Source organism: Pinus tabuliformis, chromosome 5_1 (assembly GCF_031772625.1).
Source record: "Pinus tabuliformis cultivar Carrire ecotype Pingquan chromosome 5_1, CPIR1, whole genome shotgun sequence".
Taxonomy (NCBI): Eukaryota; Viridiplantae; Streptophyta; class Pinopsida; order Pinales; family Pinaceae; genus Pinus; species Pinus tabuliformis.
The window spans coordinates 429,698,015-429,725,774 of NC_142305.1; the positions used below are offsets into that span (position 1 = coordinate 429,698,015).

The window sequence follows — 27,760 nt, forward strand, 5'->3', positions numbered from 1 at the left end:
TCATCCACCATCTATCACATCATCTTTAAGAGAAAATTCTAAGGTTCAAGCAGTGGAAGATCACATTGAGCATCAACAACAAGTTCTCCAACTCTTAAAAGATAACCTCACTCTGGCGCAGAATCAAATGAAACAACAGGTAGATCAACATCGCAGTGAAAGAAATTTTGAGGTAGGCGACTAGGAATTTTTATGACTACAACCATACAAACAAATGTCCCTCAAGCAAGCTAAGAAGGATAATAAATTATCACCCAAGTACTACGGTCATTATAAGGTGTTGCAAAAGATTGGTACAATGGCATACAAATTGGAGTTGCCTACATCTTCCCGAGTAACCCAGTTTTCCATGTTTCATGCTTAAAGAAGGTTATCCATGACAAGCTTCTAGTTCAAACAGTGTTGCCAGAACCTGACGAAGAAGGAAAAATCATATTTGATCCTGAAGCAGTCGCGGAAACAAGAACCTGACAACTACAGAATCGATCAATTTCAGAGTGTCCTCATTAAGTGGAAAAACTTACCCGTTGAAGATTCCACATGAGAGGATGATAATTTTATACAGAAGCATCCAAAACTACTCAAGCATTGAGGACAACACTTTTTCGAAGGAGAGGGGCATGTTAGGTTCCTATAATACTAGAGTCGCCCCTTTATTGTTATTGTTAATGTAGCCCCCCTTATTGTTATTGTTGTGCCCATGTTATTGTTAGTGTGCATATTGTTATTGTTGTGTACCATAGAAGCCCACTATTGTTATTGTTGTGCCCTTGCATTATTATTGTTATGTAGGCTCTGATTATATTATGACCCCTTAGACTCCTTTATATACAAAGGAGGTATTGTCATTTGTATCATCCAAGAATTGTTCATTTATGTAATGTAAAGGAGGTTTCCCCCTCGAAGAAGATGATTTTTAAGTTGTTGATCTATCTTTTCTTCTATTTCGTGAGTTGGTTGCATAACAATAGAGCTAGTGAACCTGGCACTAAATGTATTCCCATCTTCATGCGAACCATTTTTCAATGTACTCATGTTCATGATAACCTTACTAACTTTGAAAGGTTGTGAGATGACTATATCCAAGAGGAGACCCGAATGAAATCAAAGGCCAACAAGAAGAGTGGTAATAAAAACCTAGCCCTATTTGGTCAGACAAATAAGGGAGTAGGTAAAGAACCCAACAAGGGGGTTAAGGGAAAGAGTGAGGAGACATCCTCATAGCCAGGAAAGAAGGACTTGAGTAAAATGAAGTGCTCTGTTTGTCACAAGCAAGGCCATTATGCATCACAGTGTCCCGCAAAGGTGGTCTAAAGCGTAGTAGGTACAGGTTTAAAGGAGAAGAAGTACACCTTCCCGAGAAGAAGGAGCGGGTACACCTTCCTGAGAAGAAGGTCCAGATTCCAAAGACTCAGAGGGAGTCAAGTTCGAGAGGGGGCTTGCAAGTTCAGAGGGAGACTTTCCAACCCAAGAAGAGCGCGTGGTCAGTGGGGAGCAAGGGTGCTCCTCCAACTGCCAAGAAGGGACCATGGAAGGATTGGAAAGCAATACAGGAGAAGAAAAAGAAGCAGGATGCTTCCAGTGACAGCAACAGTTCTGAGAAAGGCATAGTTCACAGAAGAGGGATTGTTGCGATTGTGAGCGCCAAGAGTTGGGCAAGTGTTGCAAGTAGTGATGATGATGATGAGTTTCTTCCTAGTCTTGGAAATACCTCCCTCGCTAAGAGGGAGTGTTGATTTGTGTAGCTTGGGAGGCACTCCAAGCCCTAGGGTTAAGGGTTTGGAGGGAAAAGTGCCACAAGGGTCACTTGTGGGCTCGGAACCCAAGGTTGGGGTTTGCACCCATCGAGATTTGGGCCAAAACCATGAAGAATTTGAGCATGAGAAAAATTGAGGTGATAGAGCTTGGCGTGTTGATTCCAACGCTCAAAACATCACTCAAATCAGAGCTCTAGAAATGAAGGTCTGAATTTTTTAAGTTGACAATTAATTATGGACAGTCAAGTCATGTAGGCTTGATCCAAGAGACATGTCTCTTCAAATGAATTTGTGGAGCCCTCTTTATGTGTATATATAGAGGTGCGGTGGAGGACTTATTCCTCATCTATTGTGCAACAAAAACACAAGTGAAGAACTCGGTGAAGGCAATGTATTTTTTGGGTTAGCCGCAGCAAGGGAGAGGCAGAACCAATGTGGGAGAAGGAGGTTATTTGAACCCTGTTTTAAGGTCACTGAGAGCTGGAGAAGGGGTGAGTACCCTTGCTGGAGAAGCCGCAACCTTAGGGACTGTTTTAAGAGATGTTTTGAGGGTGGAGATCCCTGTTTAGGGAGGCCGCAGGCCCTAGAGCCACCGCAGGCCTATTCTGGGCAAGACAAAAGGGTCGTAAGGCCTATTCAAGGGTGTTGTAGCAGAGACTAAGCAGTGTGGAGCTAAGGGCTTGCTGGAGAAGGGAATCCGCACCAAAGGAGGACTGTTGCAGTAGTTTTATGAGGGCCATTAGGACTACGTTTAGTGCCCTAACCAGAACCAGAGTTGCAACAGCCAAGAAGACCCTTAAACGGTGAGTTGGAGCAACATTTGTGTTTTATGTTGGGTCACAGTTTGTTGATCGGATTTGGATTGGTATTGCAGCCTGTGGAAGCCATGTATTGGAGTTGACTTGGGTGGTGAGAAGACTTCAATTAGGAGCAGATTCCGTAGTGAAGGATTGGGCATCATTGGTCTAGTGGAGGCGTGTTGATAGCCCTAAGTAGCCCTAGACGAGTTATCTTGGCATGACAAAGAGGAGCTGAAGGTTGGGTGAAGTTTGGTGCCGAAGTGCAACACCTTGATGGACTAAGGTGACTGTTAGCCTAGCAGTTTGGAGCTCGGGATTAGGCCTACCCAGAGAGCAGATTGGATCAACCCGTGTACATACTACATAAGTGACTTGCAGCAATGTTAGGTGGCAGCTCTCCTGGGGTCTCGATGTGTTGTCCTTTGAAGGACTAAGGGGTAGCTAGTGAGTAGATCGGGAGCAAAGGACCAACAGGACAAGGTACGACATCGAAGCTGCAGCGAAGTTTGTCATTGTATCTTGTATACCATAGACTGTTGTATTATTCAGATTGGTTTAATATAACGAATATTGTACAACATTTGTTAAAAATTATGTATACTTGTGTACATGTGATTTACTACTTTATATTTTCCGTTGTGCAAAGTAGTTCTTGTTGAGATTCTTGGTTTGGTAGTGTCAAAGATTTTACGATTCTAACCTACACCCAAGATCATGGAAATTCAACAAACATCCCACAAGCTACTAGCCAATGAGCTTTCCATGCAAGCTATGAGTGATAATTCCCTCTCAAAGTGGGAAGAGAACTTCTCCACCTTTGTTGATGCTCCCACTTGGTCCTTTTTGGATCCTTTCTTCCTATTTGGGCACTTGGTGGAGTAGTGCCCAAACTGATGGCACGAGAAACACTTTATCTTGCTAAGATCTTTCTTCTTCTTCTCACCTTTGGAGCTGGACTTGGCCCCTCCTGCACCTTTCTTGCCCTTGGTCTTGCCCCCTTTACCAGCTAAGGCAAAGTTCTCCTCTTCCTCTGTCTTGACATGAGACCTGGATCTAGTCTACTTCTAAATCTCCTCCTGGACATAGTCACTCTACAACTCTCTCTGCCACTCATTGCATCTATGAAGTTTTCCCATGACTTGCGAAAACCCAACAATGCAAAACTGACAAGGTCTCTATCTGAGACTGTCACCCCCAACTCCTGCTAGCTCATCCCTCACTTGAGTGAACCTGGTAAGGTAGGAGACCACGGACTCAGACTTTTCCATCCTGATGTTTCTGGGCTTGTCCTTGAGTACCAATTTCCTGGCCTCACTCGAACTCTAGTACAATCCTATGATTGTTGCCCACATGGCCAAAGCGGTCTTCTTCCCTGACAGGTGAGGTATGATGTGGTCCTTGACTCCTTCAAGGATAATTCTTCTAGCTTTTGCAACTTTCTTGTTGTGTTGAACTAGTTGTTGAGGGTTAGTTGGTTGGCCTGGTGGACTGTCCACAAACTCCCAAACTACTTGCTCCACCAACACTACACCAATCCTTTTCCTCCAAGAACATAAATTTTAGGCCCCATCCAGGCGGTCCTCAAATCTCAACCCCAAATCCATGTTGTTGTTCAAACTGCTCAAAAACCTTAGCGCAGAGTTGCTTTAAGAAAACCCTAGCGTTGGTCCTGACTAATAAACTGTGCCTCTGCAGTCGTTAACCTGCTCTTGAGGAAATAAACACTGCTACTGGTCTTCAATTAGAGGCTAAGCTCTAATACCATGATAGATTTTAAAAACTCAACGGCTAATTTAATGAAATTTCTCAAGTGAAAGAGACTGAAACTTAACTTTCAAATACATTCACTATAAGTAAATATACCGGGTATTCTAACTGAACATTTGCAGCGGAAAATAAACTCTGAAGACACAAACACATTAAAAACATGTAACACCAGAAATTGCCCAGGAAACCCCAACTGGGAAAAACCTGCAAAGTGTGTTCCCTTTCATTCTTCAACAAATTGTTCTTTTCAGAAAAATTACAAAAGCGAGGGAAAACTTCTCTTTACACTTATCAACCTCCAAAAAACCATTCTGCGCCTAAACAGGTCTGTGCAATTGCTTCTCGGCCCGGGTATTCTAACTGAACATTTGCAGCGGAAAATAAACTCTGAAGACACAAACACATTAAAAACATGTAACACCAGAAATTGCCCAGGAAACCCCAACTGGGAAAAACCTGCAAAGTGTGTTCCCTTTCATTCTTCAACAAATTGTTCTTTTCAGAAAAATTACAAAAGCGAGGGAAAACTTCTCTTTACACTTATCAACCTCCAAAAAACCATTCTGCGCCTAAACAGGTCTGTGCAATTGCTTCTCGGCCCCCCCCTCCTGGTCGTCGTACGGAATGTGTACAGATTCCTACTGTTTTCTGCATAGCCCTTTGCTTAGATGAACTCGACCTGCTGCTGGGAAATGCTGGACTGGAAATTCTGAGGGTCGTATGGCCTCTTTTCCTCTGCCCCTCTGCGCTAGAAGTGAAACCCGAGCTCTGAACTCGCTGGCTGCAATTTTCTGAAGAGAACATGCACTTTTCTGATGCCTTGATCAAACTGACTCCACCAGCTGCTTTATCTCCCCTTTATAATTTGACTTGGGCCCCACTAAGCACTTACGAGGCTGAGAATACTTTTTAATATTAGGCTGAGATCAAATTATAAATTTGTTAAACACACATGAACAGCAAAGAATAAGAAAGATAAATCAGTGAGTACATTTTTTTATTAACATCAGATATACATTTATAGTACAATATGTGACCGTTGGGATTCACATCCCAAGGTCTCTTGGACTACTTTTGTCCATTCGACTTCCACACTAACCCATTAGGATTAGGTGTCCAACATTCCCCCCCTTAATCGGAAGGGTTATGTATGAGTCCAAGAAGAGAGCTGTAATACAAAATGTGCAAAAAATGCATGGCAGCACTAGGCTGAATGTGCTCTATGAAATGTTGGTATAAAGGGCGGTGGTTTAAGGATGACCACCAACACTGGAACGCTTAGTGCAGTTCCCGGAACTCTTCCAAAACTGGCAAGAAACAGAAGTTTTCTTCTAGAGGAAGTGATCCTATTGTTTTAAAGAGGGAAACCTTCAACCATAAAAGGGAGGTTTCACCTCGCATAAAAGGTAAAACTTCAACCTGAAAAGGGAAGTCTCAACCTGTGATGGTTTAAGGATAACCAACAACTCTGGAATGCTTAATGCAATTCCTGGAACTCTTCCAAAACTGGCAAGAAGCTGGTGTCTTCTGCTAGAGGAAGTGTTCTCAATCTGTTCCTGGAATGCTTCCGAAACTGGCAAGAAGCTGAAGTCTTCTGCTAGAGGAAGTCCCAGATTGCCAACTGAAGGCATGTTCAGGCATCTTGTCTCTGGCTACAACTCTGAAACTGGTGTGGCAGGTTGTGGCTCAGGCTCGCTTGATGTGGCTTTGAAGCTTGTAGATGACCATCATTTCCCCCCTGTCAGATACAAGGTGAGAAGATGGAGAAAACTCGACTGCAAGACTGTTCAATATTCTGGAACAAGTTCTGACATGTGTTTGGAATATCTTCTTGGCTGTTGATGCCCATTGCCAAGAAGCGATCCATCCAAGATGAATCTTTGTTCTTGCAGGACGTTTATTTCTGAAGCATCTGTGTGAAGAATGACTGGTTTTATGACAGTGCTTACATGGATGAAGATCAAAACAGTGATCTTTCAAATGGCCAACTCAATCACAGTGTTGGCATTTCTCAATCTGTTGTTGTTGTTGTTGTTGTGGAAGAGGGGCAGAATCTGGAACAGCTGAAGCTGAACTGTCATGAGGAGCAAGTAAACTGTTATGAATGAATCCAACACTCTGAAATTGAATGGGCTTGGCATAGTCTGGAATATGAAAGGACAAGTCCTTGTCATATCCAAGACCTGTTATGTGCTTGTTGTGGACAAGCTGTTCCCAAGGTCTGATGATGGGCTTGGGAAGTGCAGACTGAGTTTCTGCATCTGTATATACAACTGCTGCTTTATTTGAATGAACTGTAACATTATTAACATGCTGCTGATGGGTGGTTGTCTCAATGTTCTGAACAAAAACAAGTTCAGAATGGTGTCTATTTTGATGTAGCTCTTCTTGCTGTAGCTGTGATTCAAGCTGCAAAAAATCTATCTTTTCCTGTGCATTTTGTAAACATGTCTGAATTTCTGAGAGAGATCCTTTGCTGATTTGTAATGTGTCATCAACAGTAGATAATATCAGAGTTTTAAGGAACTGTAATACTTCACTGGTTCTGGCCATTTTTCCTTTAATGTCTGATTTACACCTTAAAAAAACTGATCACTACTACTCAATGCAGAAAAGTAATATCTACTCACAGTACACAGCAATATCCTTTATAAATGTCAGCAAATGATCAGTGTGCAAAAAGATTACAATCAGCTCACCAAAATCTTTATGCAGCAGTGGAATCAAGGAATCAATGCACTATAATGAGTTTTAATACCACAACTAGGGCAGCAGCAACTGCAAACTTGCTTGGATCCTTCAAATACTCCTTCACTAAATGATGGCTATCAAAACTTCAACAATTATAACACAGTTCTCTGATCTTGCCACTTTCTGGCAATGAAGATAAGCAATGAGAATAAATTCCAGCAAGGACTTTTAGACCCAGAATGTTGCTCCAACACTTGCTCAGGTCATAGGCATTGGAATGAGTCTCTAGCACGCTGAAACAACAGTGATAGACCTCCTTACATGTTCAAATACTTAGCAAACTGTACAGTGCTGGTCCTCTGGCTTATATTAGTCAACAGTACAGTGTTCGTGGTCCCACAATGTCAGAATAAACTCCACTCAGAAGGGTATCACAACTACGTCCAGCAGAGGTGGTGCATTCCTTGTTGTTGGTTCATGTAAATATATTATATGCTGGACAAATACTTGTGGAAGAACTTAAAATTTTTAATTTGATATCAACTTTAGACCCAGTGAGCATAAATCATATTAATAATACCAGTGATCCTTTCCTCCATGCACATCATAAGGAGAACTCCACACTTCATAAGAAGAAGTCAATGCAGAAATTATGAATCCAATATTGAAAAGGTACCAAGCACAGTCATCGAGTTAATGCACCAGAACAGCAGTGTTCTTGGACAGCAGTATTCTTGGACAGTAGATGGCAGCGATCAATACATGCTTTCCCTTGGGCTCCAGTTCACAAAATTTCATTGAATCTTCAACAACCATTCATTGAATCTTCAACAACCAACCCCAGCATGTAAACATTCAGGAATCCACAATAAAAGCAGAAAGCGGATGCAAGAGCGTGATGCCAAAAAAACAGTATTTAAAAACAGCGCATATATCAGCTATGAAAACAATACACAGGTTCCCTCAGTACAATAACTAAATCAAAATATTGCTTCATCAGTGTAGACCAGGCATTTATCTTCACTGTAAGATGACATTTACACCGCTGTTCCAGCCTTGGTACGAACCTAGAAACATGTGTACCAGCTCAGGAATTTCGTGAGTATGTAGCCCAACATACAGAGACCCCTCCTGGTTTCCTGTAGCAGTTCGAATGGGGTTCCAGTGAAAAATTACACCAGCAGCTCACACGTCTCCCAGCAAGGGATGCAGACACCCATGTGATATATGAAAATCTCTTCATGTACGTTTAACAGTGAAAGATGGGTAGCGTGGGCCCTCTACTCAATTCAGCATCTGACAGTTTGTGGTCCCCACTCATAAAAGTCTCTTCTTTGTATTAATAAAGTCCTAGCTACGTCCAGTCATAAACAACAGACTTATCCTTAGTCCAAATAACATTCACGGCCCCAAAACTCAATTTTCTTGGCATCTACGCACAATAACAGAGGTGTGCAGCATTACGATCAGCAGAGAGGAGAATACGACCATGGTTTGACAGAGAATGAGTCCCCCACAAATAATACGCTCAGCCTAACCAACTGTATGCAGTCCAATAAGTGAGGATAGCCTTTCCAGCAGTGAATGGAACTCAGCGCTTTGACTAGATGCTCAAGCTGCCTCTTCTAAGAAGAATTTCGAGCCACCCTTTTTTTTTTTTTTTACAATCTATGACCACAATGGGAATGATAACTTCCATTCAAGGCTCCATTTTCGCTTCTTGCTGCTGATCTCACAGAAACACTTCGTGAATCTTCACGTCGCCCACGGTTCCTTGGTAACCATGCGAACGAACAAAAGACGGGTGCATCCAGGTACGGTGACCATTACAGCAACCCACTCTCGATGAGGGACAGCAATTAGTTCCAAGAAAACCGAACCAGAAGATGGACAGTAATTAGTGGCAACAAAACCGAACCAGAACCCACTCTCGATGAAGGAAAGCAATTGGTCAACAAAATGGCAACATTCGATTGGTGCGAATTGGTAGCAATTTCACAGATAACCAAGAAAATCTCTGAACAGTCCCATAAATATTGTATTGGGCAATTTTACAAAGTCGCGATTCTAAGTTATTTGGGACAAGAAAGATGGGTGGAACCCTTTCTTGGGGCGGCTTTCTGAAATGTCACTCGATTTCTTCAAATTTAGGGGCAGTTTCTTGAAGTGGGATCTTGATTTTTCAGCAGGTTATTCACAGTCGGTATTCCAATTTTTTTTCAATTCATGTGTCGTTTTGGGAATTAGATACCCTCCGCATGAAAGGCGTGAGGAAAACGACGATATTTGCTATGGTTCTATGAACCGAGACCCTCTGTTATTTGTACGCAATCAGGACTGGAATCGCGCAAAGACTACAAAACATTTTTCTTGGCCCTTTGATAGAAAAGATCCCTCAAATTTCACAGGCAAGAGCAGCAGCCGCAGACCTTAACTTGCTAGATTATGAGATTCCTTTCGCTGAGCACACGGACGGTTCCAACCGGAGACAGTTTTAATGCACTGCATATTCAGAACGATGATACCAGCTGCGTCCTCCACAATTCTTTGTCAGGCAGCGTTCACCAATCATCAATGCTTGCACTGATACACTTTGCTGGAGCTGTATGGCCGTCCAAAACCGCTACACACTGATTCAAATGAGAAATTATTCAGAATGCAGGTAATGTCAGACGCAGGTCTGATAAATGGAATATGACAGACCCCACACACTGTAACACAAGCGTCCACGGTTCAAACGTATGTCAGGTTTTAAGCAACAGCAGTTTCAAGGGAATATGGCAGACAGAATTCGAATTTAACTGATGGACATCATTCCGAGAATATGAAACGTTTATGATCAGAGAAGCGTAGGAATCATAAATAGAATATGTCAGGGCAGCGCAGGTGTGGATAATCAATGGAGGCCAACATTATTCAAGGCAGCTCAGTCCAGTTGCTAAATCATGAGAAAACTACACAGGCCACACATCATGGCTCTGATACCATGTTAAACACACATGGACAGCAAAGAATAGGAAAGATAAATCAGTGAGTACATTTTTTTATTAACATCAGATATACATTTATAGTACAATATGTGACCGTTGGGATTCACATCCCAAGGTCTCTTGGACTACTTTTGTCCATTCGACTTCCACACTAACCCATTAGGATTAGGTGTCCAACAAAATTGACTTTGGAAAAAAAAAAAATCCTAAGTCAATACATCGGAAATAAATAAATCTGCAAAGGTGGAAATCTGTGGGTCCCTCTGCTAGTCTAGGCATCATAGACTAAGCAGAACCCTTGCTCTCTAACTTCATTCAACAATGCTGATTTGACATAAACATCTAGCTGAATTGGTTAAGTGATTTAAGTTATTTAACACATATCTAGAAGACAAAAGAGGAGATTTTCTGTTATTTAATCTACTGCAATAGAACATTTCAGATCTGTTATATGCCTTGCAAAGTGTGCCCTAAGGACTGTAGCATTGTGGTATTGAAGTACACTCATATGGTATTTATTCTCTTGGGATGGAAAGCAAAATTGGGTTGAGAGGATTAGGGATTAGATCCAAAAAGCATCAAGTAAATGAGGTTGAAATTTCAGAATTGCATTAATTGCTCGTCTCTCAAAATTTCAACAGTTTTATAGTTATTTTTCACTCTCTTGTCAAGTTTGACTAGGTAAAGGAGGACATACCAGTTGAGTTTCATTAGTGCATGAGCGGTGAGTAGAAAAAGACAAAGCAAAGGCCTGTGAGAAGCCATTGTAGTCTATTTTGAACAAAATTGTAATTTTTCTAATGAGTGAATGAGAAAATAGTGTTTGTTGTTCCAAATCCCTGTTTTGTTGCCTGCTACATTCATGCTGCATTTTTCTTAGATCTAGTCTCCATTGTTTGCAGGGCTGATCTAAACCATTGACATTCAGTGTCTGCATTCCTGAGTTTTATATTCACCATATTTGTGAATGCAGAACTAATGTTTTGTTTAGTGTTTCCAGACTTAGCTTTTTGCTGTAGGAAATTCTTTGAATGCAGATATGTGTACCATGTGGAGGAAAAATTACAACCTACCTAGCCCTGTGGTTTAGTTTAAGTAATTCAGTGTTGTCAATTGCATACAAGTTGAATTTCATTAGCGCATGAGCAGTGAGTGGAAAAAGGCAAAGCAAAGGCTTGTGAGACGCCATTGTAGTCCATTTTGGACAATACTGTAATTTTTCTAATGTGTGAATGAGAAAATAGTATTTGTTGTTCCAAATCCCCATTTCGTTGTTTGCTACATTCATGCTGCATTTTTCTTAGATCTAGTCTCCATTGTTTGCAGGGCTGATCTAAACCAGTGACATTCAGAGTCTGAATTCCTGAGTTTTCTATACACCATATTTGTGAATGCTGAACTAATGTTTTGATTAGTGTTTCCAGACTTTAAGTTTTTTGCTATAGGAAATTCTTGAATGCAGATATGTGTATCATGTGGAGGGAAATTCACAATATGCCTAGCCCTGTGGGTTAGCTCAAATGGTTCAGTGTTGTGAATTCCATCCAAGATGTCTTGGGTTCGAGTCTCCAGGGTGGCTGCCCCTGTAAAGTGTGATGGATTGGATATTGTGGACCTCACAATATCCCTATAGGATCAAGCACACTAAGTCTACACCACCTAGTTTCTGCTAGGTATCATCATAAGAATGGGGCAAAGTGCTCAGAAGTCTCTCGGTGGCCTATATTCCTAGGGAAAAAAATCACCTATATTCCTAGGGAAAAAATCACAACATGCCTTGGTTCATAAACTGCTGGTCCTTTAACTCGATATTCCAAAGTGAAAAGACAAAAAACAACCTTAGAATCAAATGGAACTTTACATTTGCTATGTCAATAATCAACTGACCCATCAATAGGGGCCTGTCTTCTTTTTAAAGTGTTATTGGTTGTATTCCCAGGACAAGGGTCCAACTCCCTACACCAAACACGTTAGCTCAATATGGGTCATCATGGCTACTTAAGCAGGCCAGACTTGTTGCTGGCAAAAGTTCCTAGCACTAGTGTCAATGAACTTCAACTTTGATGTTGATTGGGCAGCACTCAAAAGAAGCATATTAAGAAGAAAAAAAAACTGACAACGTAATGTGAATTACACGTGAGAAATCAGTATATCCCCATGGTATTAGATACTATGTCACAAACTTTGGGTTCGAGTTCAGCAACAATTAGATTTGGCTCAAATTCAAAGTCTCCGATGAGATTCACCATTAGGTTTGTGTGTGTATATCTACCTTGTATGAGTTTCTAGAATGTGGGAACTTGGGTACGGGTGTCGGGAACGGCTAGAGGTTTCCCCAAAATTTACAGGAAACGGCTAATCGGGAGCAGTAATATTATATAATTAAATATATATATATATATATATATATTTAATTATATAATTTATATAATAATCAAAATTAATATTGAATCAAAATATTCAAATATTAAAATCAATTTAAATATATAATCTCTCTTATAGATAAATATTTAATATATTCTCTGGGTGTCTCTCTCCCTGAGTCTCTCCCTTTTATGTATATAAAATATTAAAATGCCAGTTCATTATCAGTTCTCTAACACATGACGAGTCTTTGAAACAATCTAGCTTAAAAATACAAAGGAACAGTTTTACATATGTTTTTCTAGTTATTCTTAAGAGAAAAAGTAAAGCAACTCTAATGTTTAAGCATTGACTGCCACATACAATATGCACACACAATCTTCTGCGATATATATACATAAACAGCAAAAGAAATATTCATTAGCATGACATCCCAGATAGCACCCACCAAGAGATTGCTCTCCAATTTCTCAATTAAGGATATCGGTGTTAAGGATGTCTTTGGCCTCTCTTCCTGTGAAGGTTTCAACATAGGCTCATGTTTTGTGAGCAGTTCAACATATTTCTGTACAGGCTTTGTATTCCCCAAGTTCCAACCCCAGGGAACGTCGGAACTCCAAAAAAACAGTCTTCAAAGCTCCCGGAACTTTCCCCAACTCCCATTGCAACTCCCACTGAAAAGGGACATTCCCATACAGTTCCAAAGCTCCCAGGAGCGCGGAAACCATTGGAACGGGTTTCCCACCTCTCAGGAGCGGTTCCCGTGTAACAGAGGTGTGTATATATATATATATATATATATATATATACACACACAAAGCAAAATAAAATAGTAACAAGTCGACATTAAGAAGTATATAGTAAGAAATCAACATCAATAAATAATAAATAACATAGCAAGAAATTGACATCGAATCCAACTTGAGCTTGCCAAACCTTAAAAAAAATAGGTTCACTGAATCTCAAACCTCAAGGTTGATGTTCAACTAATCTTGTAACTTAGATTTGAATATCATAGATATATCTTTGAAGTAGTCAAGACTCAAAACCCTTTGGAACACACCACAAAAGTATGTTATGCTCTTAACCTGCAAGACGATACAAGAATACCAAATATGCGCAGAAATATACCCAGAACATAGAACAGTGAGAAATAACAGCAGGTATTTTATTATTCAGAAAGTAATGTTCACTTGCCTCTTCGAGGGGGCAACCTCCAATAAAGCAGAGCTCGATCACAAAATAAGACACGATGCTCCTCGCAGGGAGTCTCTATCCTTTATATATGATTCATACATGCAATACCATGGAGCAATACCATGGTTCTTATTAATACCATCTATCTAATACCATGGCCCATTTGCAACTAACTGTGGTCCCGTCATTAAATGCGGGTTAACCACTTACAATTATTAAAATTGGCTTTATTGACTCTTTACTTAACTATAACTATGGCTCGATCCTACTACATAAATAAGGGGGTTAGGGTGGGACCCTAACATGCCCTCCCCCAAAAGAATAGCCTTGTCCTCAAGGCTGAAGTTGCGGAAACTGCTGAAGAATAGTGGTTGGTTCCTAGGTTGCATCTTCCGAAGAGGTGTCTTTCCACTTGACGAGGACTTCCTTGATCATGCGGCCACGCAGGTGCCGTTCTCGTGTGTCTAGGACCTGTTCAGGTTGGAGCCAAATTGACCCTTCTTCATCCAATTCAGGTAGACTGGTTTGAATTCTGCAATTGTTCCCAATCACTTTCTTGAGGCATGAGACATGGAAAACTGGATGGATTTTTGCAGTGGGTGGCAAAGCTAGCTTGTAGGCCACTTCTCCAATGCGCTGAAGTACTTGATACGGTCCGTAGAATTTTGGAGATAGTTTTTGACAACCCTTGTCTTTGAGTGATGTTTGCTTATATGGTTGCAACCTCAAAAATACCTGATCCCCTTCTTGAAATTGGCATTCTGAGCGATGCTGATCTACCTGTTGCTTCATGCGGTTTTGAGCTTGATGAAGATTCTCTCTAAGATGGGCGAGCATGGTTGTGCGGTTCTGTAGGAGTTGATCCACTGCTTGTACCTTGGAGCACCCCTTGATATAAGAAGTAGGGGAAAGAGGGAGTTGATCATAAACTGCTTCATAGGGAGTCACTTTGGTGGTGGCATGATAGTTGGTGTTATACCACCATTCAGCTAGAGGTAACCACTGTAGCCAAAGATGTTGCTTTTTTGAAGTGAAACACCTAAGGTAGGTTTCCAGACATTTGTTGACTGCTTCAGTTTGACCATCCGTTTGTGGATGATAGGAAGTACTGAGTTTTAGTTGGGTACCTTGTAGCCTGAAGAGTTCCTGCCAAAAATTACTGGTGAAGATTGGGTCACGATCAGACACAATAGAAGTGGGCATGCCATGCAATTTGAAGATCTGATCCATGAAAGATTGAGCGACCAAAGTCGATGTAAAAGGGTGGGGTAGGGCGCAAAAATGAGCATACTTAGAAAGTCGGTCCACAATCACCACGATGACTGACTTGTTTCCTGACTTTGGAAGACCTGCAAAGAAATCCATAGAAACCTCCGTCCATATTGATGCTGGGATGGGCAATGGTTGTAATGTGCCTGGTGCTTTGACTGTCTCCCCTTTGTGGCGCTAACAGACATCGCATTCCGCTACAAAAGTAAGAATGTCCTTTTTCATGCCTGTCCAAAAAAATGATCTTCTAGTGCGAGCATACGTCTTCTGAAAGCCTGAATGTCCTGCAGTGGGGGATGAGTGCAACTCTGCCAAAATGCAGGTTTTGAGGGTGGATGTTGGTGATATTACAACTCTGTCCTTGTAGCGAAGAATCTCATCCTGCCACGAGTAGCCCTTGGTGGAATTTGGATCCGCCTGCAATTGAGTAATGAGTTGGGAGAGCCAGAGATGTGAAAACCATTCGCTGCAAGCCTCTTCAATCCATTCTGGAATGGGAAGGGAAATTGCGAGCAGGGTCCTTTCCTCCTCAAATTGGCGAGATAATGCATCTGCTACAATATTTTCGCGCCCTTTCTTGAAAATGATCTCATAATCATATCCCAGCGTTTTGGCGAGCCATTTATTTTGTTGTGGTGAGGATAGGCATTGCTCCAAAAAATATTTAAGACTATGATGGTCTGTGCGGATTTGGAAATGTCGCCCCAATAAGGTCGCCAGGTATCTACTGCATGTAAGATGGCCATCATTTCCTTCTCATAGGTAGATTGTCCCAGATTCTTCCCACTTAGTTGTTGGCTCGTGAAGGCCAAGCGTTGACCTTCCTACATTAAGACCGCCCCAACACCCATACCCGAAGCATCACATTCAATGACAAAAGATTTGGTGAAGTGGGGTAGTGCTAAGACTGGAGTGGAACACATGGCATTTTTGAGAGCTGTAAAGGCTTGTTGTGCTTCATCATTCCAGAGGAATGAATTTTTCTTGAGGAGTTGAGTGAGGGGCTTCGCAATGCGACCATAATTGCGGACAAATTTGCGATAGTAGCCCGTGAGACCCAAAAATCCTCTCAGGCTCTTCAAGGTCTTAGGTTGAGGCCAATCCTGCATTGCCTGGATCTTTTTGGGGTCCACCCTGACACCTTCACGCCCCACAATGTGGCCCAAATACTCAACTTCTTCCATGCCAAAAGAACACTTGGACATCTTAACAAATAATTTATGCTTGCGGAGCAGTTGCAAGAGCAGATCTACATGCTAAAGATGTGCGGCCCAAGTGCGACTGTAGATGAGGATGTCATCGAAGAAAACAAGGACAAATTTTCTGAGATATGGTTTGAGGAGGTGGTTCATAAGGCTCTGAAAAGTAGATGGGGCATTACAAAGACCGAATGGCATGACCAGGAACTCATAATGGCCTTCATGAGTTCTGAAAGCAGTTTTTGGAATGTCGACTTCTTTCATGTGAATTTGGTGGTAACCTGAGCGAAGATCCAGCTTAGTAAAGAATTGAACCCCATTTAGTTCATCCAGCAAATCATCAACAACCGAGATGGGAAATTTATCTCTGACTGTCAACTTATTGAGGGCCCTAAAGTTTGGACACATACGCCATTCCCCATCTTTCTTGAGCACCATGACCACCGGCGATGAATAAGGACTAATGCTGGGACGAATGACGCCTGCTTCCAAAAGTTCCTTGATTATTTTTTCTATTTCATTCTTTTGGGCGAACGGATATCTATATCGGCGCACATTTGGTGGTTGGGCCCCTGGGACCAAAGTGATGCTATGATCAGGTTCCCCTCTCGAGGGTGGAAGCTCATGAGGCTTGTCAAAGACTGGCAGATGGTTATTTAAAATCTATTGCATCTCAGGATGAATCGGAAGAGAATTGGGTTCGACGGCCTGGATGGCATTAAATTGAGCTATAACTCCATGATGGCCCTTTTTTAACAATTTTTCCATCCTATGTGAGTTGATGATAGAGGGAGCTCCCGCCTGGAGTCCACGGAGGGTATGTGTGTAGTTGTTCTACTTAAAGCTCATATATAACTCCTAGAAATCCATTGTGATTGGCCCAAGTGTGCGAAGCCATTCAGCACCGAGGACAATGTCGCACCCTCCCATGTGTATGGCAAACATGTGGGTCTTCAACTGATAATCCCCCATTTGAAGTTTGACATTTTCACAGCGGCCGTCACATTTCATTGTTCCCCCATCCGCAATTTGGACTTGGAAGTTAGAAACTGCTCGTACAAAACAATGCACTGCTTCCGCGACTCTTTGATGGATAAAATTATGTGTACTTCCACTATCAATCAAGACTACTACTGGGCGATGCTTAATAAAACCTCTGATTTTGAGAGTTTGAGGTGAAGAAATCCCTGCCAAAGCATGCAACGAAATAACTGGTTCGTCAAGGACATTGTCCTTCTGGTTGTCCTCTTCTTCCTCCTCTGGTTCCTCAAGTGGTGGGGCTTCCTCCGATGAGCTGTAATCAGTAGCATCAATTTGAAAGAATTTAGGCTCCTTGCATTTATGACCGGGGGAGTATTTTTCATCACAATAGTAACATAATCCCTACTTTCTTCTTTCTGCCATTTCTGCAAGTGACACCTTTTGAACCTTAAGTGTTTGAGTAGTGTTGTGAGCCTGTGGGGGGCGACCCTTGGCGGTGAAATTTGGGCGATTGGACTGGGCCGCTAACACACATTCAACTTTACGAGCTACCTTGCAAGCCTCCGACCATGTGGGAGGGTGGTGCAGTCGGACGTGAGCTTGTATGGCCTCTTTAAGACCACTGATAAAACATTCCGTGTAGAATTCATCTTGGAGACCCATAGTGCGAAAAGCTAAGGCTTCAAAGGCTGTAATATATTCATCCACTGTGCCAGTCTGTCGAAGCTTAGTGAGACGACCCAAAAAAGCAGAGTCATGGTCAAAGCGCTCTATAAGAGCTTTTTTGAAGGTGTCCCAAGTCAAGGGCCTTCCATTGCAATGTTGATGCCATTGCCACCATTGCCATATTTCATTGTCCAAGTACATGCTCCCCACCATAAGCTGAGTCTCATTATCCAAGATGTAATTCAGATTGAAATACTACTCCATTTGTGCTATCCATGTTGCCGAGTGAGAACCACCAAATTTATGCATATCCAGCTTGGGTGGTCGCGGACGGGATTGTTGGTGGGTGCCCCAGAGGTGAAGAGAGTGGCTAGACTCACCCTCACTGTGTTCATTGCCAATATATGCCTCCTCGCGGGCTTCCGCCTTGCCCTTAGAGAGTGTGTTAGTTATTGTCGCCAGCTGGTCTTGGATGTCTTTCAAGGATTGTTCAAGTTTGTCGATCTTCTCATTGGCCATAGCTTGAGCTCTAGTTTCTACCATGCACTGATCCGATGTACTTGAAATTTGGGACCGTCCATCGTCTTGATTCTTATGGGCTAGGTCACCAATAAGCGCCCCAAGGGGTCTCAAACATTTTTCCTGAAAACTCCTAACGGAGTTTTACTCCTTGCTTAGGAATACTGCAGTAGTCGAATCCCCGAAATGTCAATGCTGCCAAAAGTCCTGCGAAAATCACGCCTCGATATAGGAACCCACACAACTACTCAGATCTGGATGGCGGATATGGTGGATCTGAGAGATCTGAATGGCTGATCGGATAGATCTGAGCGGCGGAACAGATTGCTGTTGCGGATCTGAAGGATCTAATAGATCTGAATGGTTGTTCTGTTAAATCTAAACTGCGAGACTGATTTCTGCTGTTGCTGCAAAACCCCACTTGCTAGATCTGATCTGGCAAAGATTAAGCGTGATGCAGAGATAGAAAATGGAACTAGGGTCTCGAGGAGTGTCAGGTGCTACAGATCGCAATATACATAAGGGTCTGACAGTAGTACTCGGCCCAATTTTTCAGGGCACTAACCAAGGAGGATCAACCGTAACCTTAGCCGTACAACCCGACTACCCTATCATACGGGCGAGTAATCTCTTCGAGTGTTGTTCTCGGTGTACTGTAGCAGCAAGACGACTGACGGTTTATCTATGGCGAGGTTTCAAGGGAGCTAGGGAGCCTCCGATATACCAAAGGGTACTTGGAAGACAGTCCGTGCGCGGTTCTATCTAATGCGCTACTACTCGAAGGGGTACCCACAGGGGTTACAAGGGAGTCCAACAAGCGTGACCACCTCTTGTATTTCCTGCGTGCACGCCTCCCCAAATCCGCAGGTTTATGCGCTCAACGACAGATCCCGTGGTTTAAAGACGTCGGAACACGTCTCTAGCCAAAAAAAAAAATTGTTAAGAAATGGAGATCCCATCGGCCCTGGAAAGCGCTCTGATACCACCTGTTATGCTCTTAACCTGCACGATACAAGAATACCAAATATGTGCAGAAATATACCCAAAACATAGAACAGCGAGAAATAACAGCAGGTATTTTATTATTCAGAAAGCAATGTTCGCTTGCCTCTTCGAGGGGGCAACCTCCAATAGAGCAGAGCCTGATTACAAAATAAGACACGATGCTCCTCACAGGGAGTCTCTATCCTTTATATATGACTCATACATGCAATACCATGGAGCAATACCATGGTTCTTATTAATACCATCTATCTAATACCATGGCCCATTTGCAACTAACTGTGGTCCCGTCATTAAATGCAGGTTAACCACTTACAATTATTAATATGGGCTTTATTGACTCTTTACTTAACTATAACTATGACTCAATCCTACTACATAAATAAGGGGGTTAGGGTAGGACCCTAACAAAGTATGAAAATAGTTCTAAGGATTTAAACCAAAAGACAATTGAACTAACCCAAACAATAGTAAAAGATTTAATTTAATAATGCTAATTTTAGGTATGTTCTATGCTTAGAGCAATTTATTTCAATTTTCACAGTTAGCTCAATATCTTTTCCAGATTAGCAATCACATCAACATTAAAGTAAACCACAGATAGAACATAAACATAAATCGCAGAAGACAAGCCAAGACAAGAGGACACAAGATGTGGCGCTAGCCAGGGACAAACCCCAATGTGGGGAAACCCTTGATCAATACTTCTTATATGTTCTTCAATAGTTCAGCACAGAGAGAGAGAGATACTACGTTTAAAACAGAAGTCAACACTTTGACTTATCTAGATAAGAGCACAAATCATCTCTAAGAAGATGATACATGAGATCAGTTGAAGAGATGCTGCTTCAACTAATTCTCCAAGGTGAGTCCTTCACCTATCGTTCTGTTGCATTTCGTCATCATGCTACACCTCACCACTCTGCACCATGCTGCACCCATCATCACTGTGTTGCATCTCATCACGTTTCATTAATCATGACTATACACTGTACTGCATTATGTGCCATTGTTGCACCATGTTGCCATACTAACCTATGTGTTGGTTGCACCTTGCTTGCTTGTTGTCCCTTGCTTGCTTGTTGTCCTTAGCATGCTTGTTGTTGCATGCTAGTTGTCCCTTGCATGCTCACTGTAACATTGCATGCTTGGTGTATTTGCTACTAAGTACCATACAACTGCCCCAATGTTAGTTAGTTGTCCCTTGCATGCTTCTCTCCTTCGGAGACAGATGCTCTGGCTGTTTTCGGCAGTTCCTGACATTTCTGGCAGTTCCGACAGTTTCAGCAATTCCCGGCAGTTCCGGCTTCTGCCCTCTACGTCAACTTTCTCGGTTGTTCCGGCAGTTCCGGCTTCTGCCCTTTGCGTCAACTTTCCCAGCTGTTCTAGCAGTTCCGGCTATTCCAGCAGTTCCGACTGTTCCAGCTTCTGCCCTCTGCGTCATCTTTCCCGGTCGTTCCGGCAGGTGCCAACAGTTCCGGCTGTTCTAGCCGTTGCGGCTGTTCCAGCTTCTGCCCTCTGCGTCATCTTTCCCGGTTGTTCCGGCAGGTACCAACAGTTCCGGCTTCTGCCCTCTGCGTCAGCTTTCCCAGCTGTTCCGGCAATTCCCGACAGTTCCCACCAGTTCCGGCTTCTGCCCTCTACGTCAGCTTTCCCAGCTGTTCCGGCAATTCCCAACAGTTCCCGACAATTCCGGCTTCTGCCCTCTGCGTCAGTTTTCTCGGCTGTTCCGATAGTTCCCGGTAGTTCCGGCTTTTGCCCTCTACGTCAGCTTTCCCGGCTATTCCGGCAGTTCCCAGCAGTTCCGGCTATTCCCGGCAGTTCTAGTTGTTCCCAGCAGTTCCGGATGTTCCCGGCAGTTCCAACAGTTTCGGTTGTTCCCGATAGTTCCAACTGTTCCCGGCAGTTCCAGCTTCTGCCTTCTGGATTAGGGCAACGTTATCCCTTAGGATCTCTCCTCCTACTAAAACCCAAAGACAAGTAAAGAGGAAGAGATCCCAAGTGTGTTGAAATGACTTGAGGACCACCTCTATTTATACTAAAACGTTGAGCACAAGTGGGGTTTATTTGGTTGCTGGCCGACCTTGACGAATTGTCCCATAACACAAATAAATTCATATATCCATGAATACTTATCGAAATCGGATGATCTTTAGATCAATCCTACACCTCTTGATGAGAGGGATCCAAGAAAAATATCAGTCTCCATTAATAAGATGACCCACATGGAGTTTGGCCCTAATTGCCAATTTTAACACTCCCTCTCAACTAGGGAGAACTCCATCCGCTCATCCATATGTCCGACTGTACTATCTCTGCCATCAGTGCTCTGCACTGCTCTGCTCTGCTGAACCATGAAGAAGAAGAATTGATCGACAATGTCTCATACCATTCTCTACTGACCCAAAGTCAGTTTCATCTTAAGAGTGTGTCACATCACTCTTACTGGCCCAAAGTCAGTTTTATTGATCCCAGATCAATATCACAAGAGAGTGTCTCAAACCACTCATACTGATCCCAGATCAGTGTCATTGATCCCAAATCAATGGAGGTCATCCTAGCATAGGGAGTACGGTAGATACATCGATGCATCCATCGATGGTACTACTATGGTCCCTAACCCCATTTCCCTACTCATTGATCAGATGAGAGGTATTTCCCATGAGTCTTAGACTACATGGGTAGGATGCCTCGACAGGAGAACTAATCGTCCTGTCCACAGGAGAACGAATCATCCTGCCCCACAATCGCCATGTGAGAACTAATCATCCCGGCCCACAGGAGAACTAATCATTCTGTTTTACAGTTGCCACAGGAGAACTAATCATCCCAGCCCACAGGAGGACTAATCATCCGGTTCCACAGTTGCCACGGGGTATCACAGGGGAAGGTTGAACCTGTCATCCTGTACATAGCGCACCACCAAGGGAGGGTGAGTCGCCCTGTGGTCATATGTTGCTCCAGTAAGTAACCCAAGCCCCCCAGAGCTCCCAGAGCTCAATGCATGCAACATGCAGGACCGTTATAAGAAGGTCTCTCAACGACTCCAAATCGTTCGAAAAAGTCACAGATTTGACCTTTCCCCGGGGCTTTAACAAAATGTTTGTGACTTGTACATCAGTCTCAATGCGATGGAGCCTCCTCGCTCATCGACTTACCATATCCCAAATAAGGCAGTATCTGATGTCTATCTGCTGGAGCAATCATCGAATACAGAATTCCTCAATAATCGGATCCCCCCTCTGATTGTCACAGAGAATCACAGTGGTATTCATCATGTGTACAAACATCTCATGTAAGAGCTTCTGCAACCATGCAGCTTCACACAAGATCATACTTGTAATTATGTATTCGGTCTCGACGGTGCTTATAGCAACCGTCTTCTGCTTCCTGCTCATCCATGATATCGAAGCAGAGTCCAAAGAGAACCAGCACTGAGAAGTGCTCTAGTGATCCTCCACACAGCCTACCCAGTCAGCATTCGAATAATCATGCAGTTTCATATCTCCGACAGTGTATCTCAAATTTCAATCCATGAGAGATTGTGCCCCGAAGATATCTCAGAAGATTCTTGGCACCAATCCAGTGAGACTCAACCAAATATGAGCTCACCATGCTAACTGCAAAACATATGTCCGGACGGAAGTTCACCAAGAACATCAATGCGAATGAGTTTATGAAACTCAAACGCATTTCCCAAATCTGGTCCGACATCACTACCATATAACTTCTGAAAGTTAAGATCCTCGAGGTAGTCACAGGCTTGCAGTTTATCACTCCACATCCAGAATCCAACTCCCTCTTACTTCTGCAAATGAGACGGCCTACACCTATCAGAAATAGGTCGTCCTCATAAGGTGTTGGTATGAGAGGTCTATCATCCACAAACTTCGAGTAATGGTTTGGATCGGTTTCACTCCTAGTGAATCTCAGCTTCATCAGACAGCTATCAATCCTCTCATACTACGCCCGGGGTGTTTTGTTTCAAGCCATAGAGGGCTTTCTTCCACCTGTATACATGAGATTCCTGATCATGAATCTCAAACTCCTTGGATTGTTCCAAACCTGTGGACCTGTTGCATGAGGGGAATGGTCCCCTTATAGGATTTTCCATCGGTACATCTCATACATGTACCTTCATGCTCTTCTTGAATTCAGGCATCCCTATCACCAGCTGACTCACATCGGGTAGGGCCCCATAGGTAGACCTCCGGTGTTATAGATGCAATATGTCAATTGACATGATCCCCAATGGACCATCCTGAAACTTGATACAAATTGCCAACCCTAAACCCGTGAAAAAATCATCTATGAAAATTCTATTTTTTAACACGTACCTTTCCATCGATGAATGCCACCCTGAAACCTTTGACTTCCATTTCCGAGATGGACACCAGGTTCTTCTTACGATTAGGTACATAAAAGAGATTCTTGTAAATGAAAGGATTTACACTCATTCAATTGAGGGGTAACATTCCCTACACCCTTTCCGGGATAGGTGGAACCGACTCCAAGTATAATCCCACGGTTGTTTCTGTCTATACCAAATTCGAGAGAGCACCCTTCTATCTGATGAGGTGCCTTGAAGCACTACGATCAATAAGCTAGATTCCCAAAGAATCTGAAGGAGAGGGCCAATACAAGATAACGCTTCTTTATCTTATCAAAAACAACATTTGATTCTTCATACCTGGGGTTCCTTGCTTTCTCTGAAGAGTCAATTGTTTTCACGATGACCTACATTACCTGTCATTCCTCTGATCATTGAAGATGTCCCTGGAATGATTGTTATCATCATCAAGTGATGTGTCCATACCTCAGACACTCCTTCGCATAATGACCAAACTTATTACAACCAAGGCATCTGCCTTTCCTTCCACCCTTAGATCCGGACTTCCCATTGAAGTGATCTTTAGGTAGGCCATCAGAAACTTCTGTTGCGCCATTCTGATAATATTCTCTGCTTCGACTTCACCCTTGGTGAATTTGAAGAGGGCTAAGGAATCCATTGATCCTTTTTTTCCTTTCCCAACTGTCTTCGGTGATTGCTCTTTCACTCTTGCTTGGGCATTGCCTTCACCTTAGCTCTGATCCCATGTTAATTTTAGGTATGTTCTATGCTTAGAGCAATTTATTTCAATTTTCACAATTAGCTCAATACCTTTTCCAGATTAGCAATCACATCAACGTTAAAGTAAACTACAGATAGAACATAAACATAAATCGCAGAAAACAAGCCAAGACAAGAGGACACAAGATGTGGCGCTAGCCAGGGACAAACCCCAATGTAGGGAAACCCTTGATCAATTCTTCTTATATGTTCTTCAATAGTTCAGCAGAGAGAAAGAGAGATAGTACGTTTACAATAGAAGTCAACACTTTGACTTATCTAGATAAGAGCATAGATCATCTCTAAGAAGATGATACATGAGATCAGTTGAAGACATGTTGCTTCAACTGATTCTCCAAGGTGACTCCTTCACCTATCGTTGTGCTACATTTCATCATCATGCTGGACCTCACCGCCCTGCACCATGCTGCACCCATCATCATTGTGCTGCGTCTCATCACGCTTCATTAATCATGATTGTACCCATCACTGTACTGCATTATGTGCCACTGCTGCACCATGTTGCCATACTGACCTATGTGTTGGTTGCACCTTGCTTGCTTGTTGTCCCTTGTTTTCTTGTTGTCCTTAGCATGGTTGTTGTTGCATGCTAGCTGTCCCTTGCATGCTAGCTGTAACATTGCATGCTTGGTGTATTTGCTACTAAGTACCATACAACTGTCCCAATGTTAGTTAGTTGTCCCTTGCATGTTGCTCTCCTTCGGAGACAGATGCTCTGGTTGTTCCCAGCAGTTCCGGCTGTTCCAAGCAGTTCCCAGCTATTTCCGGCAGTTCCGGCAATTCCCAACAGTTCCGGTAATTCCGGCAGTTCCCGACAGTTCCAACTTCTGCCCTCTGCGTCAACTTTCTCGGTTGTTCCGACAGTTTCGACTTCTACGCTCTGTGTTAGCTTTCCCGGCTGTTCCGGCTTCTGCCCTCTGCGTCATCTTTCCCGGCTGTTCCGGCAGTTCTGGCTTCTGCCCTTTGCGTCAGCATTCCCGACTGTTCCGGCAATTCCCCGCAGTTACGACTTCTACCCTCTGCATCAGCTTTCCCGGCAGTTCCGACTATTCCCGGCAGTTCCGGCTATTCCCAGCAGTTCCGGCTTCTGCCCTTTGGATTAGGGCAACATTATCGCTTAGGATCTCTCCTCCTACTAAAACCCAAAGACAAGTAGAGAGGAAGAGATCCCAAGTGTGTTGAAATAACTTGAAGGCCACCTATTTGGTTGTTGGCTGATCTTGACGAATTGTCCCATAACACAAATAAATTCATATCTCCATGAATACTTATCGGAATCGGATGATCTTTAGATCAATCTTACACCTCTCGATGAGAGGGATCCAAGAAAAATATCAGCCTCCGTTAATAAGATGACCCACATGGAGTTTGGCCCCAGTTGCCAATTTTAACAAATAACGAATGAAACACGTTAGGGGAAAAGACACATAGAATAGAATTGTTCAAGGCCTTAGGTTAGACTCTCCTTTGGTTCCATCCAAAGTCACAAGGTCATGAGTTCCCTCTCCCTTTAAACCTCTGCCCCTTTAGGTTTCAATTTTTATTCTCTATCTTTCCACTTCAGCCAAACCAATTACGGCTTGATGTCAATTCATAGCACAGAAAACCACATGGATACTCTAGCACTGCCAATTTCAATTTCAAAACAGAACAGTTTATTTGGTTTCTATTATTCAAATCTATGGTTTAAAAAAATATCAAATCTACATTATCCTTGGAGAGAGATGAACAAAATATGAAAATCTTGAATACCATTTTCAGATTTCTTTTATAAACATTTTTTTTAATTTATAGCATTTTTATGTTGAATGAAATATCCTTCTAACCATGTATTAACTAGTACATTTTTAAATTTGTGTATGAAAACCATGAATCAATCAAATGTGAAACAAAACTACATTACTTACAGATTCACCAGCTTCTCAACTGGATTTAGTTTGAACGTTTGAAACCAATCCTCCTTTATAGTGGTGAATCTCAACTGCTTTTAAATTTCTACTCCTCTGCTGCACTACAATGCCTCAACTGCTTCCAAAACCAAGCTAATCATATTTTAGTTGAAGAATATGAGCCACGAAAAGAATAAATTATCTCAAAAAACATATCTATTAAAACGATTCTACTCCAATAATACTCTGCTATGATTGCTATTAGGCTATTTATATACAATTTGGGAAAATATGAAGGACTTAAAAGGTATCTGGACTCCACCCTCATTTCTGTCTTTGATTTATGCTTTGTTCAACGTGAAGTTTCGAGGTAAATAATTTCTAAAAAAATGCATCAACCAATACAATTCACCTTACAGATTTATCGTCTTTTCAGCTGATTTTCATTTGAAACCGATATTCATTGGCAGGGGTGTATATTTGAAACCACAATCATCTGCTGCTGCAATGTCTCAACTCCACTGAAAATCAAACCGTTCAGATTTTAGTTATAAGAATATAGGACATGAAAAAGGTGAAATATCTCAAAATTACATCTCTATTAAAAACATTCTTCTATAGCTGTTATTAACCTACTTATGTACAAGTTCAGAGAATATATGAAACACTTGAAAAGTATCTAACCCCAACCTACTTTCTATCTTTTCATTTATTGTATGTAACTTTCAGCTCCGTCTTTAGAAAAAAAAAATTCAAGGCATTTACTTTTCTAAACTAATTTCCTGAAACGAAAAACGATGGAGCAATAATGTTTAACAATGAAAATTTATTTACCTGAGATATGTTCTCCTCAATGGAATCACTCAAATCCCTCCAGAATGCTCGGTTCATTCAAGTATGGCCACGTACATAAGTGCATTAAAAAGTTTGGGAATTTTAAAGCATGTCCAGAAAACAATAAATGCGTTGATAAGAAACAGAAATTCCAACCCAAAAACCAGACCACCAGTGGAAATTTAAAAACAACAATAACACAACGGAAAGGAAAAAACAAGAAAACAGTACCAGGAAGCAAACTCCCATAGTCCTTAGCTCAGCAAAGGCAGAATACATGGCTACTAGTACTAGTGGTTGTGACTCGTGATGCCATCTGATTTTCACAAGTTACTTGGAGGATTTTCTGATCAGGAGTTGGATCCCACAATTATTTACTGTGATAATCAAAGTTGTATCAAGTTCTATGAGAATACAGTGTTTCATAACAATTCCAAGCATATAGAGATCAAATATCACTCTATACTAGACAAGATTCTGAAGAGAGCAATGAAGCTCCGGTGCATTCCCATGGATCAACAAATAGTTGTTATTCTGGCCAAACCCTTGGCAAAAAGGATGTTTCAAGCATTCAAAGATAGACTTGGATTGGTGCAAAATTCCTTCCTAGTTAAAAAGGAGTATTAAAAAACATAACTCTAGCAAAAATTGCAAGTTCATTGTGAACACACTAAAAGTAATTCAAGTAATTTTGAAAAGTAATT

At 42.1% G+C, this 27,760-nt stretch overlaps 1 long non-coding RNA gene across 5 annotated transcripts in view; it reads right to left on the reverse strand.

The window, feature by feature from the left end:
- Positions 1–27,760, reverse strand: part of LOC149165335 (uncharacterized) — a 202,447-nt gene that overhangs the window by 162,681 nt on the left and 12,006 nt on the right. For 4 of the 5 annotated variants that reach the window (XR_016260750.1, XR_016260749.1, XR_016260751.1 and 1 more), the window contains exons 4-6: positions 27,057–27,433; positions 26,635–26,743; positions 26,241–26,358 (exon numbers count right to left, since the gene is read on the reverse strand). This is a non-coding gene — a long non-coding RNA (uncharacterized LOC149165335). The remainder of the gene's footprint in view (positions 1–26,240; positions 26,359–26,634; positions 26,744–27,056; positions 27,434–27,760) is intronic. The other variant, XR_016260753.1, reaches the window with a different exon arrangement.